The 16,138-nt window shown below is 33.2% G+C and overlaps 1 protein-coding gene across 2 annotated transcripts in view; it reads left to right on the top strand.

The window, feature by feature from the left end:
- LOC114335819 (sodium channel protein 60E-like) overlaps positions 1 to 16,138 on the top strand; it is a 384,114-nt gene that overhangs the window by 174,416 nt on the left and 193,560 nt on the right. The gene's annotated exons all lie outside the window — the stretch shown is intronic.

Below are 16,138 nucleotides of genomic sequence, written 5' to 3'. Positions count from 1 at the left end.
TGGTGTGCTACTTTTTTTATAAACAAAGTGGCGCCCGCAAATCGTGCTTTTTTCAATTTTTGCTCTAAAACTCCAAATATTTTAACTTTACACCAAAAACACCCACTTAAAAATTTACCGTAATTAAATTCTGCATAGAAACGTGTTTTTTTCGATTTACTTCGACAAAAATTTTCCCCGGAAAATGCCGGTTTTTCCAACAAAATCTTTAATTTTCAACTAAAATTTTAGATAAGTAATTGTTTATCAATAATTAAATAACTTAGAAGTATAAAAACTCTTTTCGCATAAATTATAATTCCAGAAGCCGATGGAAATTAGATGAACAGTTTAGCAACAATTGAGTTGTTAATTAAAAATTTACGGTCGCTATAATAACCACAATAATCACGATGCATAAGAATAACTGTGATTTTTGTATAAAAAGTTACTGTACCTATCTAATGTAGTTTACAGAATTGAAATTGGACTATTTAGACGGCCTCAGGAATATTTTAAAGTGTTAAATAATTTTTTGGCTTATAAACAAATAGAATATCTCGGGAATTATTAAATCAAATTAAATCATGAAAACGGTATTGGAAAAAAAGCGGCAGGGCGCTGCTTTTCAAAGAAAAAACGTTTAATTGTGTTAAGTGGTTCCTGAGATACAACCGGTCAAAGTTGACCGGCATTTACGGCAAATATATAAACAATAGTATCATAATTTTCAAACCATCACCTTTTTATTTTTGTCCTCTTTCTCTACACCAATTTTCATATCTTTAAAATACTCATAGTCATAACATATTATATTATTATAATAAAAACTATCGACATTACGAGTGAAAATTGCCAAAAATAGCAAAATTCCAATCAAAAATTAGGTTGGAGAAAATGTAATCTCAAAGTTCAAAATCGGTATACGTTAAAAAAAATGCATTTTCTCGGCTTTCCATGGAGCAATGTTCTTCATTCTTTTTTTGTTCCCAAGTAACTCGAATAGAACCATCTAACTAATGCATTATTAAATGTCAAAGTTGCTTTTGTTTTGTTATAATTAATTAATTTATTTATTATAACAAAAATTTTTAATTTGTTTAAATAAAGATTGTTTAAATAATTATACAACTTTCAAATGAGAATATTTGTGTTTTAAACGTTAAAAGGTACACTTGTAGTAAGTTTATGTAACTTAGTCCAAGGTCTGCTATACATAAATTAATCTATTATACCAAAACAAAAGCAAGTTTGACACTTAATAATGCATTAGTTAGATGGCTCTACTCGAGTTACTTGGGAACAAAAGAATAGTGAAGAAAATTGCTCTATGGGAAGCCGAGAAAACGCATTTTTTTAACGTATACCGATTTTGAACTTTGAGATTACATGTTCTCCAACCTAATTTTTGATTGGAATTTTGCTATTTTTGGCAATTTTCACTCGTATTATCGATAGTTTTTATTATAATAATATATGTTATGAGTATTTTAAAGATATTAAAATTGGTGTGGAGAAAGAGGACAAAAATAAAAAGGTTATGGATCGAAAACTATGATCCTATTGTTTATATATTTGTCGTAAATGCCGGTCAAATTTGACCGGTTGTATCTCAGGAACCACTAATTACAATTAAACGTTTTTAAAAGAAGCGTCCTGCCGCTTTTTTTTGCAATACCGTTTTCATCATGATTTAATTTAATTTAATATTACCCGAGATATTCTATTTTTTTATAAGCCAAAAAATTGTTAATAATTTTAAAATATTCCTGAGGACGCGCCATTCAAATAGTCCAATTTTAATTCTGTAAACTGCATTAGATAGATACAGTGTCTTTTTATACAAAAATCATAGTTATATTCTTATGTATCATAATTATTGTAGTTATTATAGCGACCGTAAATTTTTAATTAACAATCCAATTGTTGCTAAACTGTTCATTTAATTTTTATCGGCGTCTGGAATTATAATCTATGCGGAAAGAGCTTTAATCTTACCAAGTTATTTAATTATTGATAAACAAGTACTTATTTAAAATTTTAGTTGAAAATTAAAGATTTTGTTGGAAAAACCCGCACTTTCCGGGGAAAATTTTTGTCGAAGTAAATCGGGAAAAACAAATTTCTATGCAGAATTTAATTACGGTGAATTTATATTTGAGTGTATTTGGTGTAAAGTTAAAATATTTGGAGTTATAGAGCAAAAATTGAAAAAACACAATTTTCGGGTGCCATTTTGTTTATAAAAAAGTAGCACACCATCTGCGGACTTTGTATACCTATATTATTAATATATAGAATCATAAGGTTCGATTCCAGCAATAAAATTGCTGGTAAATAACTTGTCCTTGTATTTTGCTAATTAGCCCACAGTATACGAAAACATGAAACCTAGAGAATAAAAAAAATCACTTCATAATTATTTCATAAAATCTGGCATAAAGTACTATTATAATTTTCAAAACCGTACACGTGGGTGGTCCAATAAGTACTTATCCTCTCCACCCGATGGCGCCACTATCGCAAGAGAAATCTACTATCGCATAATATATTCTTGTAGACCGCCTATGTCAAAATTTCAGCCGACTCGGACTCATAGTTTTGTTTTGACCGCGTGTAGAAGCCAGCGTGTCTGAGGATTTTAGAAAAATGAAAAAGGGCAATATTAGCCGGTGATTCGATTCTTTTTTTTTTTAAGGGAAACCGCACAGTTAAATCAACGAACGCTTGAGTTCTGTGTACGACGGCTCTTCTCCTTCAGTGGCGACCGACAAAAATTAATTTATTGAGTTTCAACGTGCTTGCACGTTTGGTTTTCGATATAAGTCACGCTCAGATGCCCCAAAAACGATCCCCTATCGGTAGAGCATGGACTGGAGTCTCACGAGATGGCTGAGATAGTACGCATTTCAAAAGATCGCGTGAGTCATAGCTTGCATGAAATTTTAGGCATGAGGAGGCTGTAGGCGCTATGGCTACCGCGTTTTTGCACTGACGCCAACAAGCGTCACCATGAGACCACTTCAGAGTTCAGAGCAATTTGTGAGGCTGTTTAAGCGTAATCTGAAGGCGTTTCTACGTTGCTTCATAACCGTAGACGAAACTAGGATCCACCGGTACTCACCAGAAACCAAGGAACAGTCGATACAGTGGGCGCCACTTCGCGAATGTGCTGTGAAGATGGAGGAGATTGCTCTATGGGCCGCAAAGATGTTGGCTACCGTTTTCTGGGATTCACAAAGTGTGATTTATATCGGCTCCCTGAAAAATGGCAACAAGCTATTACAGGGTTTTATTATGTCGCATTTTTGGGTAGATTCGACGTCGACTTGCAGAAAAAACAGGCCCAATTGGGGAAGAAAAAAGTGCTCTTTGAAAAAAGTTTGAGCTACGAACTACTGACCCATCCACCGCATTCTCCAGATTTGGCTTTTTAGGAGTTCTTTTTGTTTCCAAACTTGAAAAAGTAACTCGTAGAGCAGAAATTTAAGTCGAATAAGAAGTATATCGCCGCCATGGAAGCCTACTTTGCAGACCTCGAGAAAACATATTTTTCGAGGACGGATTAAAGAAGTTGGAGCATCGCTGGATCAAGTGTATCGAGCTAAAAGAAGACAATATTGAAAAATAAATAGCCACTTTTCCAAAATTTTCGTTATGCTTTTGGAGGCTAAGTACTTATCGGACACTTAAGTGTGGTCAAAATCCACACAGTGGTCCAAAATCCCTAAAAGCTGGCCAAAAGTCAAAAAAAAATTGATCCTTTAGAGAATATTATTACATTTTCTAAAAGAGAATTAAATTCCCTATTCAGTGTTAGCAACCCCAGAGTTATATTTCGCATATCAGAATTTCCAGTTTAGTTCAAAGTTGACCGTTGTACGGAACATAAGCGCAGTTAAGAATAATGAATATTTTATACGCACAATCTTGTGCGTGTATCTCGAAAACTAAGTGTGCAAATTCAATTCTGCAAAATGGAGGATATTCGTGGAGCCATCTTTAATAAAAGCCGATAATATTAAAATATTTGTATATGTGTTATATTTAGTAGATTTAAGTTGAAGTTAAGTAATAAGAAAGTATATATTTTGAAAAAAATTAAATTTTCAGGTAGCCAAATAGTTATGTATTCCATCGAATCCAAGATGTTACTTCAATCATCTTTTAGCTTATATCTCTCTCTTTAACCTTTAACTACCCGCGCATCAAGTTATAACATAACTACACGCGTGGTGTACTTTATACGCCACAAGAAAATACACTTAAAAACAGCGGATTTGTTTTTTTTTTTGAAAAAATACACTTAGTTGTTTGTTATAAACCTTATTCGGCATCAGTGAATACTTGGAGTTCCTTCTCAGTAGGCCAATTGGGATTTATAACTGGAATCATGGAATAACTGGATTCCATGATAAATAAAATTACTAATAAAAATTTTTTTGAAATGTGATTTTTTACAGGAGAAAAATTATTATTTATAAAGAGAAATATATTTTGTGCCATACTGACTAAAAAACAATTGAAATATGAACTTATATTACTACTTATATCAATATAATCGTGGAGTATATTGTCCACCACCGGAAACAACAAATAATAAACTGGAAATTACGATTCCAGTGATAGGTTAGAGAGATAAACAAGGTCAAAAACTAAATTTTTAAATATATTTGCAGTGGAATTCCTATATCTGGCGTACAAAATACGCCAGCGCGTGTAGTTAAAGGTTAAGATTAAAAAAATTAGCTGCTACTATCTGCCCCTTTGGTTTTGCGAGAATTTTTTGTAAAAGCGCTCTGCGCTGTGAGTTTCAATATGAATCGTTAACAACGCAGAATAAACAGATCATGCCGCAGCATTCAGGTAGTTGTTATGACTGTATGTAGATCTTTAGTTATTTCAGTATCGTAGTATAAAATCGTAGATAGAAGGGTCAGGTACAGTATTGTTGAAAAAGAAAGTAAAAATTAGTTTTTACTTTCATATGATTAATAATCGAATTTAACGTTGGAATAAAAAATTGGCGGATCGTTTCCGCCATTTTTTTTTGAAATTTCTATTTCGGATTCGTAATCAACAACCTCAAAAACCCCCGGATATGAAATTTCGACGGTATTACATATTTAAAATACATAAACTTGCCATATTACATCCGCCATTTTGTTTTTTGCAATTTAGATTTCGGATTCCTAATTAGCGACCTCAAAAACCCCTGGATGCCTAATTTCATGCCAATCAAAAAACGCTTTCATATTTTGGGCATCTTTTCGGGTTTTTGGACCACTGTGTGCCCTAGTAATCTCCATTTTTTGTAGTTCAAATAGAGTAGTGATGCTCAAACTATGACGCTGCATCCAGTTAGCATCCCTATCCTCTCCTACTCAATTCGACTCTAACCTCCACGTGTGGTCCAGAGAAATAAGATTTTTCTCGTGACACATCCCCTCCAGGCCGAAACCAAATTTTTTGAGTAGTATTTATGGACATCTATATTAATAACTTATAATATGTTTCCTGCAGCCGATTTTGATGATATACATAGTTATAAACAAATGAAGATCAAAAAACGGTAAATTTTCGCTTTTTTCGTCTATTACTAAGAAAATAGGCATTTTAAACAAATTTGAGAATAAGAAACTCATCATAAATCATATAAAAAACTTCAATATGGCGTTAACTGAATATGTCTATCCTTATTTGTTGCTTAGAAAATTGCAAAATAAGTCATACATTTTGAGATTTTATAAATGTTCATAACTTATGTAAAAATTAAGTTAGAACCTTCTTATTACACGGAATGCTGAGACTTCTTTTGCTTAAATTATATTCTAAATTTAAAACCTGTCGATTTTGTGCTTACTTATAGACAATAATTAATAATAAGTTTTTAACCGTTACCCGTGGGAAATTTATTTTTTCATATTTAGAAAGACTGAATTTTTATACACATTTAGAAAGAAAAACAATTGTCCTAGGACAATTATGGACGAAGTTAGCCCCCCCCTGTTTTTAATTTACATGATTTTGCAAAATAATCTTGTAATATTTAGAATTATTTTCTGGCATTTTTTTTAATTAAATTAATAGTGTAAATCTTTTTCTTGCATAAACTATCCAAAGTATTACTATAACTTTATCATTTTCTGACTTATAATAGTGTTACAAAAAAAATTAATTTGGGATAAACAAATTAAATAACTTTTAAACTATTTGACCGATTGCTTTGAAATTTAGGGTATGATTTAAGCACAAGAAGTCTCAGCATTCTGTGTAACAAGATGGTTCTAAGTTCATTTTTACATAAGTTATGAATATTTATAAGAACTCAAAATCTATGATATATTTTGCAATTTTCTAAGCAACCAATAAGGATAGACATACTCAGCGAACGCAATATTGAAGTTTTTTTTATACGATTTATGAGTTTCTTACTCTCTTTGTTTAAAATGCTCAATTACCGAAAAAAGCGAAAATTTACCGTTTTTTGATCTTCATTATTTGTTTATAACTATGTATATCATCAAAATCGGCTGCAGGAAACATATAGGTTATTATTATAGATGTCCATACTACTCAAAAAATTTGGTTCCGGCCTGATTGTGTCACCAACAGGATATTTTTTTTTTCTTATTTCTCTGAACTAGTGGTGAAACCCCGGAAACCCGAAGAATCCTTCGAAAGATTGCGATAACCAATCCCAGTGGGAAACTTGGTCAGTACTAACGAAAGCATGAGAAATGGTCCTCCGAAGCATAAGGGGTTGGGGTGACTACTCTTCTCACCTACCTCCTTCTAGAATAACAATGAGTTTTGAATGTTAAAAAAAAGGCCACACAGATTAAATCCTCCAACATCTCCTAAACTAGTTAAATTGATACCATCTTCTTAAAGTTCCATCTACTAGCGGAGGTTGGATATCATAATTGCTATGGTCACTTTGTTGGCTGCTGCTCTGATATTGAAATTGATACCAAATATCCACAGAGAACGGCAGTTCTCACCAGTGGCGCACAACACCCCTACAAGCGACACTATATATACACGAAATTTTCGATTTTCTAAACCTGACTGAATTGAAAATTGGGCCAAATCCCATCTAAAAGTATAGGAAAAGACTCGTCCATCCATATGTTACATCTCCATTTTGGTCAAAGGGTGTGGATTTTACGGCCCTTCCCATTTAGAGTCTGTTTTTCGTTCCCGTCCCCAAAACTCACAAAATTTTTAAAAACTTAAGCCCGACCTTTGCGGCTTCTGATAGCACAGATCATTACCTTTCCAACGCATGTTTAATTTTGAAAATCGGTTATACCATTCAAAAGTTATCGAGCTTAGAAGTATGACTGAATTTTTATTTAAAAAAGGGAAAATGTTTGTGGATATGTATGTATGTATGTATGTACAGCCGGTTCCTAAAAAAACTGATACGACTATTAGTAAGATTTCATCATGTTGAGCAGTGTATTTGATTGATCTGACATTATATTTATTATGACAGACAAATAATAAAATAAACAAAAACAAACAACTGATTCATGAAAAAACTAATAAGTATTTTAGAAAAATTTAAACGCAGGATGAAAGATTACATTATTACCGAGGGCGGAAAGCCCCTTAGAATAAACAAGCAGTTTCTATTGAATGAAATATTTGAAATTAAATATCACACTTTTTTTTTATTCTCAGCCCTGTAACTTATCAAAATAAATATTATAGAAGTTTTCAGGGACTTTCAGCCCTCGGTAATAATGTAGTCTTTCATTCTGAGTTTAAATTTTTCAAAAATATTTATTAGCTTTCTCAGGATTCGAAAAAAAAATGAATACAATTAAAATACATTGAGAATTTTGACATGCGTCACAATTTTGCATTAACTCAATGTAAAATTCTAAACTGTTGAATTCCAGCTTCCCTAATTATTTGACATCAAAAGACATTAGAAACTATTTGTAGATGATTCAAATCTGTATTGAAAACAACTGTTAAAATTGGTCTACGTAATTAAACATATTCCAAAATTTTGTAAAAATGTAATACATTTCAGTTTTCAGCCCAAACTTAGGCCACACACAATGCAATAATGTTCACATTTTTGAACTGTCAATATTTTTATTTTATCATATATTGTTTAAAAACAATACAGTTGATAAGATACCCTCAGTTGCGGAGAAAGTATTAATAATAAAGATTAATAATAAAGTCTAATAACCGTGGAACAGAATAAGCTATCTGACAAATTTTAAGATTTGGCAGTGACATTGACAGTATGTAAATATTAAGTATTTATCCTTCAAAATACACTGCTCAATTTTCTACAAAATACGCGTCAAGAGTCGTATCAGTTTTTTTTGGAACCAGGTGTATGTATGTATGTATGTGTGTGGAAAAGTTAAACCGATCTGAATTTTTTTTTCTGTGTTTCAAGTGGGTGTGAGGGCCGATTCAGAACCGGTCTAATTTTTGACTTCTGACTACCCGTAAGCCAGCTAAAGGACTAGGTAGATACAAAATAGCAAATTTTTTGGGCGTATATATCTTAGGTTCAAGGATAGACAGGAAAACCGCAAATATACCAAATCAATAGGGTTGAGTTAAGCTTTCAAATGATGCTTAAGCGATCAACCTGAGACATACACACTGCTCACCATAGCCGAAAAACTGAAAAATTAAACTTTGAAAATTTTGGTTTTTCGACAATTACTCAAAATTTCAACCTACGAATTGCGCCAATAACTGAGCGTTTGTAGGAGGACTCAGGACGCGTCTAACGGTGTATATCTTACATCTAGGAAAATTCGAATTTTTTAGTCATAGGCTTCATAAGTATGATCAGATCTATTTCTTATGGGAAAAACCGTTTTTCAAGCTCAATAATTCCTGAAATACGTTCAGTTATCATACTTGATCTTGGATGCAACAGATACTACTTTTCAATACGTTTTAAACTCATGTTTTTTTTATCAAAATCAGTTCAGCCGTTCAGAAGTTATAGAGCTCCAAAAGTATAATTCGTCCAGGAACTGAAACTTTTCACTTCGCAATTTTTACAGAATGGATCGATTTGCTTGAAAATTTAACAATAAGTAGTGTATAGTCCAAGGATCAAAATCTATATGATGACGAAAGACGCTTTTAACATGGGGTGGTTACCACCCCATCTCGAGGGTGGAAATTTTTTATTATATTTTGACTGCAAATGTTGGTAAAAACTTTAATATTGTCAGCAAAAAATGTTTTATATTATTTTTGATAAAATTAATAGTTTTCGATTTATTGGTTATCGAAACTTAGTTTATATCGAAAAAATCAATGTTATTAACTAAATCATCTTGGAGGAGACTACTAACTCAGTGAGAGCTTTATTAGTGGACTGTTTAGCATAGGGTGAATTTAAAGTAGAATAAAAAAAATAACAGTAAAAAAACCAGACCTTAAAGTAAATTGTAATAAAAATATTTCCTACCTTGTCATTTCTCGTTGCACAAGCTGGAGCAGGCCTGCTATTTTTCGTACTGCTATTGCTGAGTAGTATAAATCACTCGCGAGGACTATATTGAGTTTATATACACTTTTCGGAATAATTGTAAGTGACTGTTAACCAAGAGAGTTGGTTGGCGAATTGTCTTTTTAAAATGAGGCGAGTAGGCAGGTAATTACATACAAAAAACTTTAAGGTTTTTACTTGAAAATAATGATAAAAATTAATACATACTCACTGAATTAGGTATTGGCCTACTCGTATATACGGGGTGTCCCATAATATTGAAAAGAAAATGAATTAAAATATTCTTTACAAAAACAAGAAAATTAAAAATTGTTATTCCTACTTATGTGGACGAACCACAACCGCCCACCACAATACGCAGTATTGTTACGGCTCAAAAGGCAAAGGACATAATTTTACTATAGAGCGTTTATATATACCACTATTAGTTTTCACTGTGGCCACTCTAACTATACCATCAGATCCAGGATGAACCTCAATTATACGGCCCAAAGGCCATTGTAGCGGGGGAATATTATTTTGACGGATTACCACTAAGGTACCTAGTTGGACGTTTGGAGACGGAGAATTCCATTTAGCCCTTTGATGAAGAGTTTGGAGGTACTCCTTAGACCACCGTTCCCAAATCTGTTGGTGCAACTTATTTAATAATTGCCAACGATTCAACCGATTGTGCGGAACATCGAGCAACGTTTCTTCGGCCGGAGCACTCAAAGGCTCCATGGTCAAAAAATGTCCTGGAGTTAACGCACTAAGATCGTTTGGGTCTGAACTTAACGGGCATATTGGCCTCGAATTCATGATGGCCTCAATTTGAGAAAAAATAGTATATAACTCTTCAAAAGTTAGTACTTGTTCTCCAATTGTGCGAATTAAATGACCCTTTACCGTCTTAATATTAGATTCCCATAAACCTCCAAAGTGTGGAGAAGAAGGGGGAATGAGATGCCATTGAATAGATTCATGAGAAGCAGCTTGTGATGCCAATCTGTTAAGTTCTGCTCTGGCTCCAACAAAGTTAGTGCCATTGTCACTATAAACATGTTGACATCGGCCTCTACGACTGACAAATCGCTTAAACGCAGCTAAAAACGCGTCAGTGGATAAATCAGATACGAGCTCTAAATGAAGAGCTTTTGTTGAGAAACAAATAAAAAGCGACAAATACGCTTTAAGAGTTTGAGACTTTCGAAGTTTGGAAGCTCTTATAGGAAAAGGGCCCGCAAAATCAACTCCAACATTACTGAAAGGTTTTAGTTGAGATATTCGAGCTAGCGGTAGATTTCCCATTAACGGAACTGGGGACAAAGGATTCACCTTAAAACATTTAACACATTTAGACAGTACTCTACGAATGGCTCGTTTGGAAGATATAATCCAAAAACGCTGAGAAATTAGGTATTGAACAGTTTGAAGCCCGGCGTGTAGATATTGCAGATGAGTAGATTCAATAATCATATCAGTTAATTTACAACTGTTAGGAAGTAATGCCGGAAATTTGCGATCATACGAAATGGGCGCATTAGCTAGGCGACTACCTACACGTAGAATTCCCTTTGCATCGATAAAAGGTGAAAGCTTTCTTAAATTTTTTGGAAGCAGCTGTTTATCTTGGATAAAATTTATTAAAGTATTAAAAAAGATCTGCTGTGTTCGTTTAACAAAAACCAGTAAGGAGTTATGTTGCTCCAATAAACTTAAACAACCTATTTCCAGATTACCATATCGGTTTTTGGTTACATAATGGAAAAAACGAATAATGTAACACAAACATCGAACACACCTATTTAAAGACGAATGACGATCCAATAAAATATCTAAAAAATTATTGGGAATTTCAGCAATCAATGCGACAGTCCGCACTTCCAAATTTACATTAGTAGACTCCTTTGAATTAAGTTCAAAGAACGTTAGCGGATCAGATTGTAAGAAGGTTGGCCCCGCCCACCATTTGGAACAGTTAATTAACTCAGAGGGTAAGCAACCCCTTGAACCAATGTCAGCAGGATTTTCTTCAGAAGGAACATAGTGCCAACATGAAGAAGTTACTCGTTCCTGCACATAAGCTACTCTATTGCTCACAAAAGTTTTCCACTGATGAGGGGAAGATTGTAACCAACGTAATGTAACAGCAGAATCAGAATAACAGTATATTTCCTTGATTTCTACTTTATCTTTAATAACAGAAGAAACAAAGGAGACTAGTCGAGCCACTAAAACCGCAGCAGACAATTCTAATCTGGGAATAGTAAGTCCCTTATTAATGGGTGCGACCTTAGATTTAGCTATAACAAAAGAAACAAAAGGTTGGCCTGAAGGTGATAAGCATCGAAAGTACAAGACAGCGCAGTAACCTTTCTCGCTAGCGTCACCAAAACAGTGAACTTCTAAGCGTAAAATATCGTCAATTAATAAACGACGAGGTAAATTTAATTTACTCAAATATGCTACATCATCAATGTATTTTTTCCACAAACGGATAATTTCTTTTGATGGGGCATCATCCCAACCAATCTTTTGAGTCCATATTCTTTGAATAAGGTGTTTAATTAGAAATGTTATTGGAGATAAAAATCCAAGAGGATCAAATATTTTTGCTAAATTGGACAAAAGATGACGTTTTGTACAAGAAGAGTCTAAAACTTGAACTTTAAAAGCAAATGTATCCGAAGAAGCGTCCCATTCCAACCCTAATACTTTAAGTGTTTTGGACGAAATATCATCATTAAATGTAAGAGGTTTTATTGCTAAATCTGATACAGCTAATCCTTTCAATAAATCGGGTACATTACTGGACCATTTTTTCAACTCAAAACCTCCTTTGGCAAGTAAGGCAATAAGTTCGTCTCTTAGTGCTAAGGCATTTTCGAAACTAGGACAGGAAGAAATGATATCATCAACGTAGGTTCCAGTTTTAAGTGCCTCGGCTGCTAGAGGAAACGAATCCCCGTCATCATTAGCCAACTGATGTAGACATCTAATAGCAAGATAAGGAGAACAAGAGAGACCATAAACAACTCTGTTGATACGAAGATCTCGAACAGGTTCAGAATTATTAGAACGCCAAAGTACTCTTTGATAATCTGTTTGAGTAGGATTAATTAAAATTTGCCTATACATTTTAGAAATATCGGCCGTAATTACATAACCATGCAATCGAAAATTAATCAAAATTGTACAGATGTCAGTCTGAAGCTTAGGACCAGTGAATAGTTTGTCATTGAGTGAGGGTTGATTTGGAAGATGCCCGGAACCATTAAAAACGACCCTTAATTTACTTGTTAGACTTTCAGGTCTTAAAACACAATGATGCGAGAAATAGTAAACATAAGGTGAATCGAAGTTATTCAATGGGACAGGTTCCATGTGACCGAGCTCAACAAATTCCTTCATAAAGGTGCGGTATTGGTCATAAAGTTCAGGAGATTTTTGAAGCCTTCTTTCTAATGAATAAAACCTACTAAGAGCAAGTGATCTAATATTAGGAAAGACAGGATTTTCTTCCTTAAAAGGTAGATCTACTACAAAGCGTCCTGAATGTTCACGCGTATAAGTATTCATAAACATATTTTCCACTTTAGCGTCATCAGGAGCTAAGCAAAAAACTTCAGGGACTGCTTCTAATTCCCAGAATTTCTTTATTTGCTGATCCAAAGAAACCGTATCTTCAACTTGGCAAAATAAAGACGTAAGAGTAGGTGCCTTTGAAATATTTACTTTTCCCATAAGCACATAGCCAAATATAGTATTAATGGCATCAGGTTCATCTTGATTGCCGTAAATACGTCCATCCAAAAGAATTGTAGAGAATACATCAGCTCCTAAAAGAATGTCTATGGATCCTCTACGAAAGAAGTTATCATCTGCTAACTTTAAATTAGCAATATGGGGCCAAGTATTAACTTCTAAATTACATAAAGGCTGATCCTCACATATTTTTGTCAAGACTAACGCATCGGTTGTCAAAATAGGAGAAGATTTACGTACTGGTTTAAAAGAAATGGTAACCCCACCTAAATTAGTGTTCGACTGCATAGAACCTAATCCTTGGATGTTAGCTGAAGTTTTCATGGGACGTAAACCTAAACGCCTAAGGGTCTTTTGACAGATGAAGGACGTCATGCTTCCCGAATCTAACAGACACCTAACAGGTTGGTAGTTACCGTGACAATCAAGCACCTCAATACATGCAGTGGAAAGCAAAGTACTTTTATCAGCGGAAGAAAAACACACAGAAACGGATGATCCAGTCGTTGAATTTAAAGTGGATGCCGCCGAATCTTGAACATTCTCTTCTTTCTTAGAAGAGGAGAAGCAAAGGAGTGTATGATGTTTTTTATGGCACGAGTGACAAGTCCATGTAGATTTGCATAGGCTAGAACGATGTGATCCAAGACAGTTAATACACATCTTGTTCTTTTTTATTAATTGAAATCGATCTACAGGAGATTTTGCCAAAAAAACGGAGCATTTATAAATGGCATGGGTATCATTAGTTTTACAGATAGAACATTTTGGTTCAGGTTCTGTTTGAGCAAGCAATGATGTAGATTTGGAAGAATTAGGTTTTTTAGAAAAGTTAGATTTTGGTTTAGTGTGAAAATCAATATTATCTAAAGCGAGACAACTTTGATTTAAAAAATCAATCAGTTTTTTATAGCTTGGGATGGTTGAATTATTATGAAAAAGCTCAAAACGTGTTACTAAAGAAACAGTTAATCGTTTTAAAATCATTTGAACAAGTATAAAATCCCAATGTACTGTGGGTAGTCCTAGCTTATTTAGAGATGCCACATTTTTCGAAAATGTATCTAACAACTTGCGTAGTTCTTTTGGATCTTCTGAAGTCAGTTGTGGTGAACTTTCAAGGTTATTCCATAAATTGGCAGCGATTACCCTAACATTATTAAACCTTTCACAAAGCAGATCATAGGCAATTGGATAATTGTTTGCTGTGATGTCAATATGATCCACAGCATCGCGCGCTGCACCCTTTAAACACGATAGTAACAAATTAAATTTGTCAATTGGTTGTAAGTAAGTAAGAGTATGAACGCGAGCATCAAACTGATCTATAAAACTTCTAAATTCAGTTATTTTTCCACTGAAAGATGGCAATTCCGGTTTTGGTAAATTAAAATAATTTATAGGTAAAGGATTTTGAGACTGTGAAGTTGATGTAGTTTGCTGACTTGATGTTGAAGATTTTCTAAAGGCTTGCACGTATGTTAATTTAATTTTATAATATAATTTGTCAAAATTACTACGGCAATCATCTTCGACTTTAAATAGCGCGTCCTCATTATCTTGCTCAGAAACTAACATAATTATTTTATTATGAAGATCATAAAAATTGTCACGAATTTTTTCCAATCCTTCATACATAACTTCCAAAACCGGGTAAAAATTCTTATCGTCAGCAGCTACCTTTAAAGCAACAGCATGAATTTCAGTCATTTGTTGCACTTCAACTTGTCTTAAAGATTGATATTTTTTAATTTTATCTGCCATTTTGTAAATTTAAATGTAAAATTAATAAATTTAGAAAAATATGAAATTAGCGTTAGGAAATAAAATAGGTTCACCACACGAAAATTAATAAAATACAACCGAACTTTGTGCTAATAAAATAGAAAACTATGTCCTCTGCTATTTGAATATTTATAGACAAAAAATAATTATAAAACATAAACCCTTTAAATAAAAATTACTGTGTAAAATAAACACACAGTTTCATCTATAATAGAGTCAACCTGTATAATAATTATTATAACAAAATTTGTCTATTGGCCGACGTTGACAATTTAATAATAATTACTTTTACATTAATGTGTTCCTTTTTTACTTAAAAAACAACATTAACTGAGGTATAGGTACCACTAACGATCGGCACAAACAAAAAACCAATGTACTAATTGATACGTGATTTTAATTTTGTAAAGAATATTTTATCGCCTTATGTTAAAGAATAACAAAAAATAAAGTCAAAGGAAATGCGGTTAAATAACCTGAATTTGATTCTGATCTTTGTAAATTAGCAAAGTATGACAATAAAATCAAACAATTCAGGTTTAAAAGAAACTTTCCCCGACTATATTACCCTCTTAGAAAAATGAAAAATGCAAGAAAAAAATATAGAAAATGGATCTATCAGGCTCGTAACGGATCAATAAATCATCTTGGAGGAGACTACTAACTCAGTGAGAGCTTTATTAGTGGACTGTTTAGCATAGGGTGAATTTAAAGTAGAATAAAAAAAATAACAGTAAAAAAACCAGACCTTAAAGTAAATTGTAATAAAAATATTTCCTACCTTGTCATTTCTCGTTGCACAAGCTGGAGCAGGCCTGCTATTTTTCGTACTGCTATTGCTGAGTAGTATAAATCACTCGCGAGGACTATATTGAGTTTATATACACTTTTCGGAATAATTGTAAGTGACTGTTAACCAAGAGAGTTGGTTGGCGAATTGTCTTTTTAAAATGAGGCGAGTAGGCAGGTAATTACATACAAAAAACTTTAAGGTTTTTACTTGAAAATAATGATAAAAATTAATACATACTCACTGAATTAGGTATTGGCCTACTCGTATATACGGGGTGTCCCATAATATTGAAAAGAAAATGAATTAAAATATTCTTTACAAAAACA

This window comes from Diabrotica virgifera, chromosome 4 (genome assembly GCF_917563875.1).
Source record: "Diabrotica virgifera virgifera chromosome 4, PGI_DIABVI_V3a".
Classification (NCBI taxonomy): Eukaryota; Metazoa; Arthropoda; class Insecta; order Coleoptera; family Chrysomelidae; genus Diabrotica; species Diabrotica virgifera.
The sequence above is the reverse complement of the archived record's forward strand: the minus strand, read 5'-3'. Positions and strand labels throughout refer to the sequence as shown.